This window comes from Myodes glareolus, chromosome 6 (genome assembly GCF_982192425.1).
Source record: "Myodes glareolus chromosome 6, mMyoGla1.1, whole genome shotgun sequence".
NCBI lineage: Eukaryota > Metazoa > Chordata > Mammalia > Rodentia > Cricetidae > Myodes > Myodes glareolus.
The window spans coordinates 55,563,032-55,582,730 of NC_142031.1; the positions used below are offsets into that span (position 1 = coordinate 55,563,032).

The 19,699-nt window shown below is 39.2% G+C and overlaps 1 long non-coding RNA gene across 1 annotated transcript; it reads right to left on the reverse strand.

Annotated features, from left to right (window-relative positions):
- Positions 1-328: 328 nt before the first annotated feature.
- LOC148121828 (uncharacterized) lies at positions 329-5,940 on the reverse strand. The gene is made up of 4 exons (XR_015737990.1): positions 5,857-5,940; positions 1,617-1,749; positions 1,077-1,140; positions 329-765 (listed from the first exon to the last, which is right to left on the reverse strand). It is a non-coding gene; the product is annotated as an uncharacterized LOC148121828 (long non-coding RNA).
- Positions 5,941-19,699: the final 13,759 nt, after the last annotated feature.

Sequence of the window (19,699 nt, forward strand, 5' to 3'; positions counted from 1 at the left end):
CCATAGAAAGATTCCAAGTCCAGTCAGTGTGACTAAGAAGAGTAGAATTTATCCCATTTCTAAGGTAAGGCCTGGATAGGTTGCTTGTTTATGGTAACAAGATAGCAGAGATAAGCAACTTATAGAGAAGACATTTGTTTTGTCTTATGATTTCAGTGGTTTCAGACCATGGCTAGTTGGTCCTAGTGCTTTGCGAAGGGACCCACATACTGCAGGGTGCTCCCCTCTGGACCACATACCACACACCACACCAAAACACCAATCTCCAAGCACAAACCAAATGCAAAGATAGCGTTTATTAAGCAAGGCAAGGCAAAAAGACAAAATGACTGTATCTGAATCAGTAGACTCATCAGCAAATGGTTTTAAGAGGGTTTTGTTTTGTTTTTTTTTTTTTTTTTTGCAAATGGTTTTAATAGTGGAAAAGGGGAGGTCTGTGTTAGAATGAACCGGGATGTGCTCGTAAGTTCTGATTGGATATTTTGGTTAGGTTAGTCAAATGATGAATTTTGATTGCTGGACCTTGGTATTATTGTAGTTGGACTTGCTGATCGGTCTTAGGAATGAGTCAGTGACCAAATAAAGGGAATAGACCTTGGGGCTAGCTTTAGGAATGTTATCTAATGGTTTAGCAGTACAGAGAAGGGTAAAGGGTAAAACGTGTTGGTGCCATGTTTGCCATGCTTGGGCCTGTGTTTGCCATGATCTGGCATCCTGGAGCCCTTCACTCTGTGCCTGTGGTAGCAACAGTTCTTCTCATGATGCCTGGAAACAAAGGAGAGAGACAAGTGTGTGGAGGTGCCAATATCCCCTTCAAGGTTGTGCCTTCCAGTGACCCAACCTGCACCCACTAGGTCACACTTTCCAACAGTTCCACTTCCCAGCAGTGTCTCAGGGTGGCCATTGGCACAATCTACAGCAGAAGGGTTGACTAGGACCTTGGGTGAACAAAAAGCAAGTATCAAGATGCATGTGTGAGCCAAAGGAAGTCTAGAAGAAAAGGTGTGTGGCCACCGCCTAAATCTAATATATTTCTTTTTTTCTCTCCTTTATCATTAGGACTTATCTTTCTTTACCTTCTCTTCCCCGTCCTCCTCCTCTTCTCCCTCTTCTTACATGTTATGCTGAAGAAACTGCTTCCTAAAATTATCATGGAGTCATTGTCAAGGAAGGTGTGGTATTTCAGATTATCATCCAAGCTATTATTTGGGGTGTTGGGTTTCCCCTCCAGAGAATGGAAATCAAGTTCTTTTTTTTTTCTTTTTCTTTTACTTCAGAGAAGAGCAGGCCTCCCGGGGATTTCAACATAACGTGGCATAACAAATTCTAATAGAACTAGGCAATACCCTCATAACGTGGCTGAACAAGGCAACCCAATAGGAAGAAAAGGGTCCCAAAAACAGGCAAAAGAGCCAGAGACAGCCCCTGTTCCCACTGTTAAGAGTCCCATAAGAACAACAAGCTAACCACCATAATATATGTGCAGAGGACCTAGGTCACACCCATACAGACTCCCTGACTTTTGATTCAGTCTCTGCGAGACCCTATGAGGCCTGTTTAGTTGATTCTGGGGATCCTGTTTATGTGTTGTCCCTGATACACACACACATACACACCTGGATCCTACAATCCTTCCTCTGCCTCTTAGGGGGGATTCTGCAAACTCAACCTATTGCTTGCTTGTGGGTTTCTGCATCTGCTCCCGTCAGTTGCTGATAATGTCTTATGGCAATTAGGCTAGGCTCCAGTCTGTGAATATAAGAAGATATTGTTAAGAATCATTTCATTGACTTTTTTTGCCAGTCATGTTTGGTTCTATCCTAGGTCTCTCTAACCTCTAGTTCCTGGACCTCCAGATGTTGATGGATGGAGGGCCTGCTTTTGATCCTGGCTGCCCTGCTAGCTTACACCCAAAATAATCACACAGAAATTATATTAATTAAATTACTGCCTGGCCCATTACCTCTAGTCTCTTATTGGCTAACTCTCACATCTTGACTTAACCCATTTTTAATAATTTGTATAACACCATGAGGTTGTGGCTTACCAGGAAAGATTCAACATGTCTGACCTGACATCACCATGACTGCTCTCTCTCTCTCTCTTTCTGCTTTCTTCCTCCCAAAATTCAGTTCTGTCTACTCTGCCTACCTGAGTGCTGCCCTATCAAAAGGTCAAGTCAGTTTCTTTATTCAACCAATGAAATCAACACATAGACAGAAGAACCTCCTTACACCATCCAGGCAGTATGCGGCTCGTATTTCAAGTTGGCCACTCCCACGAAGTCTGTGGCCACCTTTACCCTAGCACATCTGGCAGGCAGGACAGATTGTAGGTCAAAGATTTTGTGACTGGGTTGGTGTCATAGTCTCTTCCCTGAAAGCCTTGCCTGGATAAAGAAGATGACCAGTTCAGGCTCCTTCTCCCCCACTCTTTGAAGTCTTCACTGAGGCCACCCTCATAGATTCTAGGGAGTTTCCATTGCTGTAAGTTTCTACCTTGCTCCCATGATGGCCCCCATTCCAGTCGTCTCTCCCAGTACTCTTCTGCCTCCATTCCTCTTCTTTCCACCTGATTCCTCCTGTTCCTATCCCCACCAGCCCCCAGTTCACCTGCAAAATCTATTCTATTTCCCCTTCCGAGGGAGATACACACTTTCCATTCCCAGCCCTCTTTATTACTTAACCTCTCTGGGTCTGTGGATTGGAGCATTATTATCCTTTACTTAAAAGCTAATATTCATTTATAAGTGAGTACATACCATGTTTGCCTTTCTTGGTCTGGGTCACCTCATCCTGGATGATTTTTTTCAATTTCCACCCATTTGCTTGCAAATTTCATGATGTCATTTTTTTAACAGCTGAATAATACTATGTTATGCAAATGTACCACATTTTCTTTATCCATTCTTTAGTTGAGGGACAGCTAGGTTGTTTCTGGTTTCCAGCTATTATAAATAAAACTGCTATGAACAAGCTGAGAAAGTATCTTTGTGGTAGGATAGAGCAACCTTTAGGTACATGCCCAGGATTGGTTGTGAGTAGATGCCCAGGGTCTTAAGGTAGATTGATTCACAATTTTCTGAGAAACCTCCATATTTATTTCCAAAGTAGCTTTACAAATTTCCACTCCCACCGGCAACGGACGGGTATTCCCTTGCTCCATATCCTTGCCAGTATGAGCTGTCACTTGTGTTTTTGATCTTAGCCATTCTGGCAGGTATAAGATGGAATATTAGAGTTATTTTTATTTGTATTTTCCTGATGGCTAAGGATATTGAACATTTCTTTGGGAATCTCTGTTTAGATCAGTACCCCATTTTTAATTGGATTATTTGGTTTATTGATGTCTAGTTTCTTGAGTTCTTCATATATGTTGAATAGTAGTCCTCTGTCAGATTTGGAATTGGTGAAAATCTTTTCCCAGTCTGTAGGCTGCTATTTTGTATTATTGACAGTATCCTTTGCCTTACAGAAGTGTTTCAGTTTTGTGATGTTCCACTTATTAGTGGTTGATCTCAGTGTCTGCACTATTGGTGTTCTGTTTAGGAAGTTGTCTCCTATGCCAATGCATTCAATCTATTCCCCACTTTCTCTTCTATCAATTTCACTGTATCTGGTTTTACGTTAAGATCTTTAATCCACATGAACTTGGGTATGCTGCAGTCTGATAGATATAGATCTATTTGCATTCTCCTACATGCTGATATCCAGTTAGACCAGTACCATTTGTTAAAGATTCCTTTTTTGTATATTTCTGGCTTCTTTATAAAAATTCAGACATTCATAGGTGTATGGATTTACATCTGGGTCTTCAGGACTATTCCACTGATCAACCTGTCTGTTTTTATTCCAGTACCATGCAGTTTTTATTACTATAGCTCTGTAGTACAGTTTGAAATCAAGAATGATGATACCTCAGGAAGTTCTTTTACTATAAAGGGTTGTTTTAGCTAGCTTGAGTTTTGTTTGTTTTCCATACAAAGTTGGGTATTGTTCTTTCAAGGTCTATAAAGAAGTGTGTTGAAATTTTGATAGGGATTGTGTTGACTCTGTAGATTGCTTTTGGTAGAATGGTCATTCTTACTATGTTAATCTTACCAACCTATGAGGATGGAAGACCTGCCCATCTTATATCTTCTTCATTTTCTTTTTTCAAAGACTTGAAGTCATTGTCATACAAGTCTTTCACTTGCTTTGTTAGAATTACCCCCAAGATAGTTTATATATGTGGCTACCCTAAAGGGCATTGTTTTCCCTGATTTCATTCTCAGCTTGTTTATAGTTTGAATATAGGAGAGTTGCTGATTTTATTTTTTAGTTAATCTTGCACACAGCTAGTTTGTTGAAGGTGCTTATCAACTATAGGAGTTCCCTGGTAGAATTTTTGGAATTGTTTATGTATAATATCATATCATCTGCAAATAGTAATACTTTGACTTCTTCCTTTCTAATTTGTATCTCCTTGATCATTTTAGTTGCCTTACAGTGCTGGCTAGAACTCAAAGTGTACTATATTAAATACATATATAGAGAGTAGACAGCCTATATTGAATAGATATGGAGAGAGTAGACAGCCTTATCTTATTCCTGATTTTAGTGGAATTTCCTTGAGTGTCTCTCCACTTAGTTTGATGGTGGCTATATGCTTGTAAATTGCCTTTACCATGTCTAGATACGTCCCTTACATCCCTGATCTCTTCAAGACTTTTATCGTGAAGGGATGCTGGATTTTTTTCTAAGACATTTTCAGAATCTAATAAGATGATCATGTGTTTTGTTTTGTTTTCTTTCTATTTGTTTATATCATAGATTACATAGATTAATCCCCACCTCTCTGGCTAAAGTCTACTTGATCATGGTGAATGATTTTAGATTCAGTTTATGAATGTTTCTTGACTATTACTATTTTTGCATCAATGTTCATGAAAGAAATTGGTTTGTAATTCTTTTTTGTTGTTGAATCATTGTGCAGTTTGGGATATTTGAGTGAATATGGCCTCATAAAATGGTTTTGGCAATGTTCCTTCTGTGTCTACCTTGTGGAAGAATTTGAGGAGTATTGGCATTAACTGTTCTTCAGAAGTCTAGTAGAATTCTGTGCTAAATACATCTGGCCCTGGGATTGATTGATTGATTGATTGATTTGATTGGGATATTTTTTAATGACTGCTTATATTTAAATCATTTATCTGATCTTGATTGAACTTTGGTAAGTGGTATCTTGTAACATGAGAGGGACTGCTTGTTTGTGTTTCTGTCCTGCCTGGCCCCCAAGCTGTTTAGTCCCAGAGAAAATTCACACACAGATCTCTATAAGTTATAATGCTGATTGGCCCATTAGTTCTTTACTGTATATCTCTCATTTTCTGACCAATGGTCTTTAATTTGCAAAAGAATATGGTGATGACAACAGTCAAAAGCTCTTAAGGCATTTCAAGGTCCTTGCCAGAAAGCAAGCTGCAACAGTGTATCCATAGTCCCGACTGCCTGCTTGAAAGAGTCAAAATTTTCCCTGGCAGGACGGACCAGAAAGCCGACATTTTAAAACAGCACAGCTTTTTTCCTGCTATGGCTGAAAACCAAAATGCTTTACTCTAGTCTTTCCCAAGCTTTGTCAGGCTTTCTGTGGATGCAGTTATCCATGTGGGCGCCATTCTGTAACATGAGGGGGCCTGTTTGTTGGGGGTTTTCTGTCCTGTCTGGCCCCCCAGCTGTTTAGTCCCAGAGAAAAATCACACATAGATCTTTGTAAGTTATAATGCTGATTGGCCCTTTAGGTCAGGCTTCTTATTAGCTAACTCTCACATCTTGATAAACCCATTTTCTGATTTATTTTAGCCATGTGGCTCAGTACCTTTTTCAGTGGGGCAGCTTACATCCTGCTGCTTTGGTGGTCTGGGCAGGAGTGAGAGAATCAACTTCCTCCTCCCGAGAATTTCTCTTACTCTCCTTGCATCATTTCCACTTCCTGTCTGGGTTTCCCACTTACACCTCCTGCCTGGCTAATCAGCGTTTTATTTAAAACATGATTGACAGAATACAGACAATTCTCCCGCACCAGTATCTATCAAGAAAATTGGGCATTTCTTTTAGATTTTCCAATTTTGTGGAATATGGGTTTTTGAAGTATAACCTAATGATTCTCTGGATTTACTTGGTGTGTGTTGTTATGTCCTCCTTTCATTTCTAATTTTATTAATTTTGAAATTCTCTTTCTGATTTTCAGTTAGTTTGGATAGGGGTTTATTTGCTGATTTTTCTCAAAGAACCAACTCTTTGTTCCACTAATTTTTTTGTATTCTCTTTGTTTCTATTTTATAGATTTCAGCCCTCAATTTATTTATTTTCTGTCATCTACTCCTCTTTAGTACTCTTGCTTCTTTTTGTTCTAGAGCTTTTGGATGTGCTGTTAAGTCAAATATTCTTTCTTTGTTCTGTATGTTTTGGTTATTGTGTGTCAAGAGGACTTTCTATTCTGGTTCAATCTATTTGGTGTTTTGTAAACTTCTTGTACCTTGGTAGGCATGCCCTTCTCTAGGTTCGGAAAATTTTGTTTAAAGTATCTTTTGAGCCTTTGAGCTGAGATTCTTTTCCTATTCCTCTTATTCTTAGGTTTGGCCCTTTGATGTTGTCCCATATTTCCTGGAGCTTTATCTTAGGAAGCTTTTAGATTTAACAGGTGTATTTATTTCTTCTATCATAATTTCAATTCCTGAGATTCTCTTCCACATCTTATATTCTGTTGGTAATGTTGTGTCTGTAGCTCTTGTTTACTTACCTAGATTTTACATTTTCAGAATTCCCTCATTTATTGTTTTCTTTATTGCTTCTGTTTCCATTTTGAATAGTTTTGTTTCCTTCAACTGTTTGTTAGCTTTTCTTGGCTTTCTTTTTAAAATTTTTTTATTGATTTTATTGAGCTCTACATTTTTTCTCTGTTTCCCTTCATTCCTTTCCCTCCCCTTCTACCCTCTCCTATGGTCCCCATTCTCCCAGTTTACTCAGGAGATCTTGACCTTTTCTACTTCCCATGTAGATTAGATACATAGATGTCTCTCTTAGGGTCCTCATATTGTTCTGGGTTCTCTGGGATTGTGAATTGTAGGCTGGTTTTCTTTGCTTTATGTTTATAAGCCACTTACGGGTGAGTACATATGATAATTGTGTTTCTTCTGTGCTGAGTGAGGTTTCTGGCCCACCCATTCCTACAGTCATTCAGTTCCAAAGAAATACAGAGGTCTACATTAATTATAAACTGGTTGGCCTATTAGCTCAGGCTTCTTATTAACTCTTACATCCTACATTAACCCATAATTATTGTCTGTGTTAGCCACATGGTTTGGTGCCTTTTATCATCTTGCTTCCTCTGCATCTAGGTGACAACTGTAGACTGAGCCTCTCCTCTCCCAGAATTCTCCTGTTCTGGTTACCCTGCCTATACCTCCTGCCTGGCTACTGCCAAATCAATGTTTTATTAAAGCAATACAAGTGACAAATCTTTACAGGGGAGAAGACCATTGCCCCACAGCATTTCTGGATCTGGGTTACCTCACTCAATATGATGTTTTCTAGATCCATCCATTTGTCTAAAAATTTCAAGATGTCATTTTTTCTGCTATGTAGTACTCCACATTTTCCTTATCCATTCTTCAGCCAAGCAGCATTTAGGTATTCTCCAGGTTCTGGCTATGACAAAAAATGCAGCTGTGAACATAGTTGAGCACATGTCCTTGTGGACATCCTTTTGTTATATACCCAAAAGTTGTATTGATGGGTCTTGAGGAAGGTTGTTTCCTAATTTTCTGAGAAATGGCCATACTGACATCCAAAGGGACTATACCAGTTTGCACTCTCACCAGCAATGGAGAAATGTTCCCTTTACACCGCCATCCTCTCTAACATAAGTTGTCATCAGTGTTTTTGATCTTGGTCATTCTTACAGGTGTAAGATAGAATCTCAGAGTTGTTTTGATTTGCATTTCTCTGACTAAGGATGTTGAGCATTTTCATAAGTATCTTTCAGTCATTTTAGATTCCTCTGTTGAGAGTTCTCTATTTAGATCTGTACCCCATTTTTATTGAAATATTTGTTATCCTGTTGACCAATTTCTTGAGTTCTTTGTATATTTTGGATACCAGCCCTCTGTATGATGTGGAGTTGGTGAAGATCTTTCCCATTCTGTAGGCTGCTTTGTTGACTGTGTCCTTTGCTTTACAGAAGCTTTTTAGTTTTAGGAGGTCCCATTAATTAATTGTTTCTCTCTTTGTCTGTGCTCCTGAGGTTATAATTAGGAAGTGGTCTCCTGTGCCAATGTATACTTCACATTTTCTCTTCTATGAGGTTCAGTGTGGTTGGCTTTATGTTGAGGTCTTTGATCTATTTGGACTGAAGTTTTGTGTGTGACAATAGATATAGATCTATTTTCATTCTTCAACATGTTGATATCCAGTAATGCCGGCACAATTTGTTGAATATACTTTCTTTTTTCCATTTTATATTTTTTGCTTCTTTGTCAAAACTCAGGTGTTTGTAGGTGTATGGATTAAAATCTGGGTCTTCAGTTTGGTTCCACTGGTCCTCCTGTCTGCTTTTATGCCAATATCAGGCTGTTTTCAGTACTGTAGCTCTGTATTAGAGTTTGAAGGCAGGGATTGTGATGCCTCCATAAGTTCCTTTACTATACAGAATTGTTTTTGCTATCCTGGGTTTTTTGCTTTTCCATATGAAGCAGAGTACTGTTCTTTCAAGGTCTGTGAAGAATTTTGCTGGGCATATCATTGAATCTGCAGACTGCTTTTGGTAAGATTGCCATTTTTACTATCTTAATTCTGCCTACCCAAGAGGATGGGAGATCTTTCCATTTTCTGGTGTCTACTTCAATTTCTTTCTTGAAAGATTAAAGTTCTTGTCATACAGGCCTTCCACTTGTTTGGTTAGAGTTACTTTAAGGTATTTTATGTTATCTGTGGCTATTGTAAAGGGTGATGTTTCCCTGATTTCTTTCTCAGTCCATTTATCCTCTATAAAGGAAGGCTATCGATTTTTATTTTTAGTTAATATGAATTCTGCTACATCACTGAAAGAGTTTATGAGGTGTAAAATTTCCTCAGTAGAATATTTGGGGTTGCTTATGTAAACTATCATATCATCAGCAAATAGTGAGAGTTTGACTTCTTATCTGATTTGTATCCCCTTGATCTTATTTTGTTGTCTTATTGCTCTAGCTAGGACCTCAAGAACTATATTGAATAGATATAGAGAGAGTGGACAACCTTGTCTTGTTCTGATTTCACTGAGATCACTGAGTTTTTCTCCATTTAGTTTGATGTTGGCTGTTGGCTTGCTATAAATTGCCTTTATTATGTTTAGGTATGTTCCTTGTATCCCTGCTCTCTCCAAGACCTTTATCATGAAGGGATATTGTATTTTGTAGAAGCCTTTTTCGGCATCTAATGAGATGATCATGTGGTTTTTATTTTTCAGTTTGTTTATATGGTGGATTACATTGACAGATTTTTGTATGTTGAGCCATTCCTGCATCTCTGGGATAAAGCCTGCTTGATCATGTTGGAAGATTTTTCTGTTGTGTTCTTGGATTCAGCTTGCCAGTATTTTATTGAGTATTTTTGCATCGTTGTTCATGAGTGAGATCGGTTTGTAATTTTCTTTCTTCACCATGTCTTTATGTGGTTTTTTTGTATAAGGGTAATTGTAGCCTCATAAAAAGAGGTTGTTAATGTTCCTTCTGTTTCTATTGTGTGGAACAATTTGAGGAGCATTGGTATTAGCCCTTCTTTGAAAGTCTTGTAGAATTCTGAGCTGAAACCATCTGGCCCTATGCTTTTTTTGGTTGGGAGACTTTTGATGACTGTGTCTATTCCTGTAGCAGTTATAGGTCTATTTAATTTGCTTCTCTGGTCTTGATTTCATTTTTGTAAGTGATATTTATCCAGAAAGTTGTCCATTTCCTTTAAGTTTTCCAACTTTGTGGATACAGGTTTTTGAAATATAACCTAATGATTCTCTGGATTTCCTCTATGTCTGTTGTTATGTCCCCCTTTTCATTTCTGATTTTGTTAATTTGGATAATCTCTCTCTGCCTTTTGGTTAATTTGGATAAAGGTTTGTCTATTTTGTTGATTTTCTCAAAGAACCAACTCTTTGTCTTATTGATTCTTTGTATTGTTTTCTTTGTTTCTATTTTGTTGATTTCAGCTTTCAATTTGATTATTTTCTGCCATCTGGCTCTCCTGGGTGAGATTGCTGCTTTTTGTTCTAGAGTTTTCAAATGTTCTGTTAATTCACTGGTGTGGGATTTTTCCAGCTTCTTTATGTAGGGATTTAGTGCTACGAACTTTCCTCTTAACACTGCTTTCATTATGTCCCATAAATTTGGTTATTTTGTGTGGTCATTTTCATTGAATTTTAGGAAGTCTTTAATTTCTTTTTATTTTATTTCTTCCTTGACCCATTGATGCTTTTGGTGAGCACTGTTTAATTTCCATGTGTTTGTGGGCTTTCTGGAATTAGTGTTGCTGTTGAATTCTATTTTTAAGCCATGGTGATTGATAAGATGCATGAGGTCATTTCAATATTTTTGTATCTGTTGAGCTTTGCTTTGTTACCTAGTATGTGGCCAATTTTTGAGAAGGTTCCATGAGGTGCTGAGAAGAAGCTATATTCTTTTATGTTTGGATGGGCTATTCTGTATATGTCTGTTTAGTCCATTTGAGTCATAACCTCTGTTAGTTCTCTTATTTCTCTGTTAATTTTCTGTCTGACAGACCTGTCCAGTGGTCAGAGTGGGATGTTGAGGTCTCCCACTATTAGTGTGTGGGGTTTGATGTGTGATTTAAGCTTTAGAAGTGTTTCTTGTATATCTGAGGGAGCCCTTGTATTTGGAGCATAGATGTTCAGTGTTTTCTTGATTTTCTTTAAGGAATTTATCTCCCCCCCGCCAAATTTTCTGTTTCCCTGGATTTCTTCAAAGGATTTCCTCATTTCCTCGTTAAGTATCTCTGTCATCTTCAGAAAGTTGTTTTCTCGTGTTTCAGCTGTGTTGGAATATTCAGGTCTTTCTGTAGTAGAATAGATGGACTCTGGTGGTGGCACTTTGGTCTGGCTGTTGTTGATTGCATTCTTACACTGGCATCTAGGTTTTGGGCTACTGTAGGTCAAGGTGCTAATTTCTGAGTTTGTCTTTGTTGGATGGATGTTTGTTCCTTGGTTTCTGTTTTCTCTTTGATTTTCTGGTCTTTGTGGCCTGGAGTTCTAGCAGCCTGCATGACCTCTGGTCCAGCATGTGGTCTCTACCTGAGTTGGGGAGTGGGTATAGTGTTGGGGGGCGCTTGGAGAATGGAGGAAGTCCATGGGTGGGCTGCCTATCTGGAGTTCTCACAGTGGTTGGTATCTGGTCCAGAAGTGTGTCTCTGCCCATGTTCACCCAGATGATCTTCTTAATCGTGTGGCCCACACTTGAGCAGTGAATAGCCACCTGAGGAGGGGGCAGGGAGTAGTAGCAGTGGGCTGGTTCTTTGGGATATGAACTGAGGGCATAGGAAGGTTGGAGGGCAGGTAGACCTCTTACCTGTTCTTCTGACTTCATTTTGCTTTTCTTATCCTGGAAGCACCTGGATTTCCAAACTAGAGAGAGGCGACACAGGGCTTAGGGCCATGCTTGCAACTGGGTAGCCAGAAAGAGAAACCAACCCTGAATAGAAAGCTAGGGCTCTCCTTAGTCCAACATCTTTACCCCCAGGTATTTTATCTTTATTTTTTTTATTATCTTTATTTTTATATTTATTTCTAAATATTTCTGGTACTTTTTATTTACTGCAAAGTTCCTACTACCTGCTGCTGATGGAAATAATATTTTCCACCCTTCCTTTGTTATAAAATACCCCACTAAATCAATCCCACCATGAGATGATTTCTCAAATGACAAACCTACATGGGGTTAGTTCATCAGGAAATCAAGTATATCAAAATCACCATCCCTAAAATAATAAATAGTATAGAGTGTTCTAGAACACATTAGACTATGTCATTTATGGCATGGGTTTTCAAGCAAGGGTGGTTCTCCTCCTAAGTAGCATAGTGCTGATGACACACTGTTAGTTGTCATAGCTGGAGTCAGGAAAGAAGCCAGCATGCAACTGACCATCTCACTGTGTACAGAACAGGCAGGCCTTGCCTCTAAGAATCAACCAGCCAAGATCTACCCCAGGTAGAGAAACCATGGTCTATGGTAAGGCTGTTTGCTTCCTAAGGTTTTTGTTCTGAGATACGAGTGCATGTATTTTTAAAAAAAAATGAAATATTTTAAATAGATTTTTATCATATGTGTAACTCTGAAAATATTTCACATATTCTGTTTTAAAATATATGCAGACAGTTTCTCTTTCCAGAACAAGGTCTACACACACATCCCACGTGAAGACAGTTTCCAAGGAGTGGAACAAAGACTCACCATGATGTTTGGGATACCTCACTTATGAGACCAGGAAGGTCAGGTATCCTTGAGTTTAGTGAGTTTAGGCTCTACAGATTCACAAAGCTCTCAGCAAATGAAATGAACCAGGACTTACTCTTAAATGATACTCAGTATTTCCCAGAGAGCAAGGGTCCAGAGAACACCACTGTGCCCTCAGTCCCTCGCATCCCAGAGGCAATACTCTGAAGGAAAATGTCAGAATCAGAGCAATCTGGGTATGATCCTTTTACTGACCACTGTCCTCTTAACCGTAGTGAGATAAACTCAGCTGTGTGAAGTTTTGCAGATCATTCATCAGTAAATTAACAGTGAGAATGCCTGACCTAGAGGGTGGTTGGCACACACCTTAATCCCAATACTTGGGAGGAAGGGGCACGTGGATCCCTGTGAGTTTAAGGGCAGCCTGGTCCACACAGCAAGTTCACATCAGCCAGTGCTATATAGTAAGGCCATTATTTTTTAAAAGAAGCCTAATCATATAGGGCATGGGCTATTAAGTTGGTCACATGGCATAGAAATACATTCACATCATCTTCTCATAATCCCTATGGATTTAAAAGAAAAACTCCTTTGTGAAATTGGAAGAATTGAGCTGAACTGACCTGGAGGCCAGCTCTGATAATATCTGAAGGTGCTGTACAAGCTGCCTAGGGAAAATGTAATCCACATTCCAGCTGTGAAGCAGATGAACTATGACAACTGGCCAGCAAAGTGTCCCCAGAGGTTCAGTAATCACACTTACATCTTTTATTAAATGGTAAGCAACCATTTATTAAATGGTAAGCAACCATTGAACAGGAGGTAAACCATAACCAATACTATAACCCTAGCCAAATACCTGTGGCTGGTGAGGCCATGGAACCCAATGGAGGCCCTCCCACTGTCATTTTTCTAAACCGTTAAAATTCCTAACTGCACCCTAAAAATGTATCCTTATACCTACAGATAAGTGTGGCTGTGACCCCCTCATCTAAGAGTCTTCCTTCAGGACCCTATGGACACTATTACAGACATCCATAATTGGTTATAATAAAGAGAACTGGCCGTGGAATGCACAGCCTGATTGGCGCCTCGACAGCACAACCCCTGTACCGAAAGCTCAGGTAACAGCAGCTGAAGAGGAAACAGAAAGATTGTAAGAGCCAAAGGATGGGACAGCTGCTGTGACATAATGTCTTTAGCTGATGACAGGGCGCTGCACCCATGAAATCCCAATAGTATAGTCTCCTAAGCATGACCCATAGAATGACAACACCAGTTGCCATGCCAGAGAGGATGGAGGAAATGTCACAGGGTCCCATGCCTAGATGAAGGGCTACAGATCCCCTTCTCCCTTCCCACCTGCCCACCAACCTCCCAATTTACTCAGGAGATCTTGTCTTTTTTCCCCATCCTAGATAGACCTATGTTTCTCTCTTAGAGTCCTCTTTGTTCCCTAGGTTCTCTGGGCCTGTAGGCTGGTTGTCCTTTGCTTTATGTCTTATATCTCCTTATGAGTAAGTACATATGTTTGTCTTTCTGGCTCTAGGTTAATTCAATCAGTATGTTTTTTTCCTGGTTCCATCCATTTGCTTGCAAATTTCAAGATATCATTTTTTTAACCATTGAGTAGTAGCACTCCATTGTGTAAATGCACCACATTTTCTTTATCCATTCTTTAGTTGAAGGGCATCTAGGTTGTTTCCAGGTTCTGGCTATTACAAATAATGCTGCTATGAACACAACTGAGCAAATGTCCTGTGCTGTGAGTGTACATCCTTTGGGTATATGCCCAAGAGTGATATTGCGGGGTATTGAGGTAGATTGATTCAAATTTTCTCAAAAACAACCATGCTGATTTCCAAAGTGGCTGTACTAGTTTGTACTCCCACCAGCAATGAATGAGTGTTCCCCTTGCCCCACAACCTCTCCAGCATAAGTTGTCATCAGTGTTTTTGATCTTGGCCATTCTGACAGGTGTAAGATGGAATCTCAGAGTCATTTTGATTCGCATTTCTCTGATGACTAAGGATTTTGAGCATTTTCTTAAGTGTCTTTTAGCCATTTGAGATTCTTCTGTTGAGAGTTCTCTTTTTAGATCTGTACCCAATTTTTAAAATTGTATTATTTGGTCTTTTGATTCCTAGTTTCTTGAGTTCTTGTATAATTTGGAAATGAGTACTCTGTCAGATATGGGGTTGGTAAAGACTTTTTCCCATTCTGTAAGCTGCTGTTTTGTCTTACAGACTGTGTCATTTGCCTTATAGAAGCTTCTCAGTTTCAGGAGGTCCCATTTATTATTCTTGCTCTCAGTTTGTGTTCTGGTGTTATATTTAAGAAGTAGTCTCCTGTGCCAATGAATTCAATACTATTTCCCACTTTCTCTTTTTGAGGTTCAGTGTGGTTGATTTTATGTTGAGGTCTTTGATACATCTGGACTTGATGTTTTGTGCATGGGGATAGATATGGATCTATTTGAATTTTTCTACATGTCAACATCCAGTTATGCCAGCACAATTTGTTGAAGATGGTTTTTTTCCTCATTGTATAATTTTACCTTCTTTGTTAAAAATCAGGTGTTCATAGGGGTGTGGATTGATATCAGGGTCTTTGATTCTATTCCACTGATTCACCTGTGTGTTTTTATGCCAATACCAAGCTGGTTTTGTTACTGTATTTGTACAGTAGAGTTTGAAGTCAGGTGTGGTGACACCTCCAGAAGTTCCTTACTTGGGTTTTTTGTTTTTCCATATGAAGTTGAGTATTATCCTTTTGAGATTTGTGAGGAATTTACTGGGATTTTTAATGGGGAATGTGTTGAATCTGTAGATTGCTTTTGGTAAGACTGCCATTTTTACTATGTTAATCCTACCTATCCAAGAGCATGGGAGATCTTTCCATTTTCTGGTATCTTCTTCAATTTCTTTCTTCAAAGACTTGAAGTTCTTGTCATACAGGTCTTTCACTTGTTTGATTAGAGTTACCCCAAGATACTTTATTTGTGGCTGTAGTAAAGGGTGATATTCCTTTGATTTCTTTCTCAACCCATTTATCATCTCTATATAGGAGGACTACTGATTTTTTTTTTTAGTTAATCTTGTATCCTGCTACATTACTGATGGTGTTTATCAGTTGTAGGAGTTTTGTGGTAGAATTTTTGGGGTCATTTATGTACACTATCAAATCATTAGCAAATAGCAAAAGTTTGACTTCTTCTTTTCCAATTTGTATCCCCTTGATCTCTTTTTGTTGTCTTATTGCTCTAGCTAAAACTTTGAGTACTATATTGAATAGATATGAAGAAAGTTGACAGCCTTCTCTTGTTCCTGATTTTAGTGGGATTGCATTGAATTTTTCTCCATTTAGTTTAATGTTGGCTGCTGACTACTATATATTGTCTTTATTATGTTTAATTATGTTCCTTGTATTCCTACTCTCTCTATCATAAAGGGGTGTTGAATTTTGTTGAAGGTTTTTTCAGCATCTAATGAGATAATCATGTGGTTTTCTTTTTTCAGTTTGTTTATATGGTGGATTACATTGATGAAATTTTCTATGTTGAACCATCCCTGCATATCTGGGATAGATTTCTTGGTCATGGTGAATGATTTTCTGATGTGTTCTTTGATTTGATTTGCCAGTATTCTATTGAATATTTTTGAATCAGTGTTCATGAGGAAGATTGGTCTGTAATTCTCTATCTTAGTTGTGTCTTTGTATGGTTCAGGTAACAGGGTAATTGTAGCCTCATAAAGAGTTTGACAGTGTTCCTTCTGTTTCTATTTTGTGAAACAATTTGAGGAGTATTGGTATTGGCTTTTTGAAATCCTGATAGAATTCTGCGCTGAAGCCATCTGACCCTGGGCTTTCTTTACTTGGGAAACTTTTGATGACTGCTTCTTTTTCCATGGAGGTTGTTATGAGTTTTTCAAAACTGCTGCAAGATCCCCGGCGGCAGTAGACAGCAGAAATGTTGTAGGTCCCCAAATGGTGGTAGTGGGCCCTGGGAGCAACCAGTCCCAGGCAGAGACGGCTGCCGGTCCCTAAGCAGTGGCTGGTCCCAGACAGGGAGACATGTGGCGGGCAGGCAGAAGACAGAAACATGGATAGACACAACATACAGAGTGAGGTTAATTATTTATTCAGGGGGTTATAGAGGGGGAAGGGATAAGGGAGAAAAGAGAGAGAGAGAGAGAGAAGAAAAGGAGAGGGAAGGACAGAGAGAGGGGGAAGAAGAGAAGGGGAGCACAGGGGGCAAAGGGAAAAGAGAGAGTCAAGATGGCGAGAAAGGGAGGGGCTACAGGGAGTGGGTGTGGCTTGTCTCTTAAAGAGACAAAAAAATTATAACATTCCCAGCTTTTTTTTATAATAAAAAGCGGGAGATTAAACACCACAGGTTGACGGAATTGGGGCGGCGACTTCTCAAGACTGCTTCTGGCTTATTTGTGGGTGTTGTCTTGGGGGGGAACCTGTGAAGGCTGGGTGCTGGCCACATCCTGGCATAGCCAGTCTCTTTGCTCCTGTCTGGTGTCTCTTATATCTGTTTAAGGTATTGGCAGAACAAAGAACAAAGTTAAATTAAAGAAAAAAATTAGAACCAGAGAATTGAGGGGGATATATCTGACCTGTTTAAAGTAGATCCTTTAATTCGGCTCCCTGGAACTCACATGAATTTTTTGTGAAAACAGAAGTTTTAGACACATATATTGTATAATGACTATGACATAATTTTGTACAATAAAAAGTATTTTTAAGACTATGGAAGGCAGCATAAGAGAGAAATTTGATCTGAAATTTGTTTGAGGTTGTTTTTTTTTTTAACCTGGCAAAACCTCTCAGATATCAAACTGTATCAGAGATCTTTGAGAAGGATAAGATTTTACTTGAGTTACTGATTAAAAAATGCCAGAGAGCTTACTTGGTTGGCATTCAGAGCTAGTCTTTTAGGGTCCTCCATTGCCACTGAAGGTCGCATTTGTCTTTTGCTGTTTAGTGCAGGGCCTGCCAGGCTCCAGAAGATCCTGTGGGCTAAGAAATCTGTAGGAAGAAAAGCCTACCCTGACCTGAGCAGCTAGGCTGTCGATTCCAGCGATTCTGTCCACATCTGGAGATCTTTAGTTTAGATGAAAGGCAGTTTTTCCCAATGGTCAGTGCTTGACAGTTGAGACGAAATGTGAATGTACATTGTTGTGTGCCCATTTGTCTTCTGTCTTCTTTGGAGGAAGCAGAGTGCTGCTTCTAGGAGCCAACCTGTCTCTTTTTGTTATGAAAGGTTTTTTTAATAATTAAATATGTAAATATTACATTCCCCAGAACTCTGAGCAGTTGAGGGCTGTTTGTTAGGTATAAGTACAGTATAGAATTTGTCTGGAAGGTTGGGTCTGAACTTGACTGTACTGGCTCTTAACAGGTAAGATTTACACTTGAAAAAAGGCAGAATGAAGAAAAAAACTGCTTGCAATATAAGGTTAATGACAGAACTGACAATAGTAGAGAATAGCTTAATATATTTTAAATGAGGGTTGGATTAAATATAAGGCATTTTTGTAAGAGACTTAAAAGTACATACCAGTTTAAAACATAAGACTTATTGATTTTGTAGTCTGAAATGAGATATAATGAACAATTATTACACACAGAAAGAGTGAGCAGAAATTGGGCAAAGTGGATGCTCTTGGTGGGCCCTACCAAAGGCATGCCACTGCACAAAACACAAGTAACAGAGTCAACAAGAGGAATTTAGTGAAAACCAGGGGACAAGGCAGGGTATACTTAAGTAAAAATGAGAGAGCTTGGTCACCTGACCTGGCTCTCAGTGAAGATGGCATTAAGGTCACCCATGTAATAAAGTTAACAGTAGGGAACCAGGCAGGTAATACCTCAGTAATGATGGCAGAACTTGGTTACCTGACCTGGTAACACCTCAGCCAAGATGATGACAAAGTCACCTGACCCCAATCAAAATGGCGGCAACCACATGTTGTATAAAAAAAGCCACAACTTTTGAGCTGTAAGGATTTTAAGCTTAATAAGAGGGACCTAAAGACATGATATGCCCTGTTGCTGAGCCACCATGCCACACCACAAGCCGCAGAGGGGAGCAAAAGGCTGGAACCAAAACAACTGCATCATGCCATGGCTGGAATTGAAAAAGCCGGCTGGAATTTTAAAAAAGCCAGGGAACTGACATGGGTGGCTGCTATCCACAGCCAAAATCATGAAAACCCGTGAAACAGCAGCATCTCAAGGCCTATAACGGGAACATCTTCCTGTGTATGCAAGGTGCAAATCGGCACAAATACCCAGGACCCATGAGCTGGGTGTCCCTATTTAATTTGTTTATCTGTTCTTGATTTAATTGTGATATGTGGTACTTATCCAGATGCTGTGAGACAATGGTCTTACCCTGTCCATTGTATTTTAATAAAACTCTTGATTGGCCAGTAGTCTGGCAGGAAGTATAGGCCGGGCAACCAGGCAGGAAGTAGAAGGGAGCAACAAGAACAGGAGAATTCTGAGAAGAGGAAAGACACAGTCTGCAGTCATCATCCAGACACAAAGGAAGCTGAACACAGAGCAAGTAAGATGAGAATGCCTCTCTGATAAAGGTACCAAACCACATGGTCAACACAGATAAGAATTATGCGTTAAGATACAAGGTATAAGAGTTAATAAGAAGCCTGAGTTACTAGGCCAACTAGTTTATAATTAATGTAGACTTCTGTGTGTTTCTTTGGGGCGGAGCAACTGAGGAACTGGGTGGGACAGAAGCACCACCCCCCCTGTTAACACACCCAGAAAACTGTTCATTTCCTTTAAATTTTCCAATTTTATGAAGTACAGGTTTTTGAAGTATAACCTAATGATTTTCTGGATTTCCTCCATGTCTGTTGTTATGACCCCTTTTCATTTCTGATTTTGTTGATTTGGGTATTCTCTCTCTGCCTTTTGGTTAGTTGGGATAAAGGTTTGTCTATCTTGTTGATTTTCCCAAAGAACCAACTCGTTGTCTCATTGATTCTTTATTGTTTTATTTGTTCCTATTTTATTGCTTTCAGCCCTCAGGTTCATTATTTCCTGCTGTCTATTCCTCCTGGGTGAGTTTGCTACTTTTTGTTCTGTTAATGTACTAGTGTGGGATTTTTCTAGTTTCTTCATGTAGACATATAGTGCTATAATCTTATCACTGTTTTCATTGTGACCCATAAGTTTGGGTATGTTCTA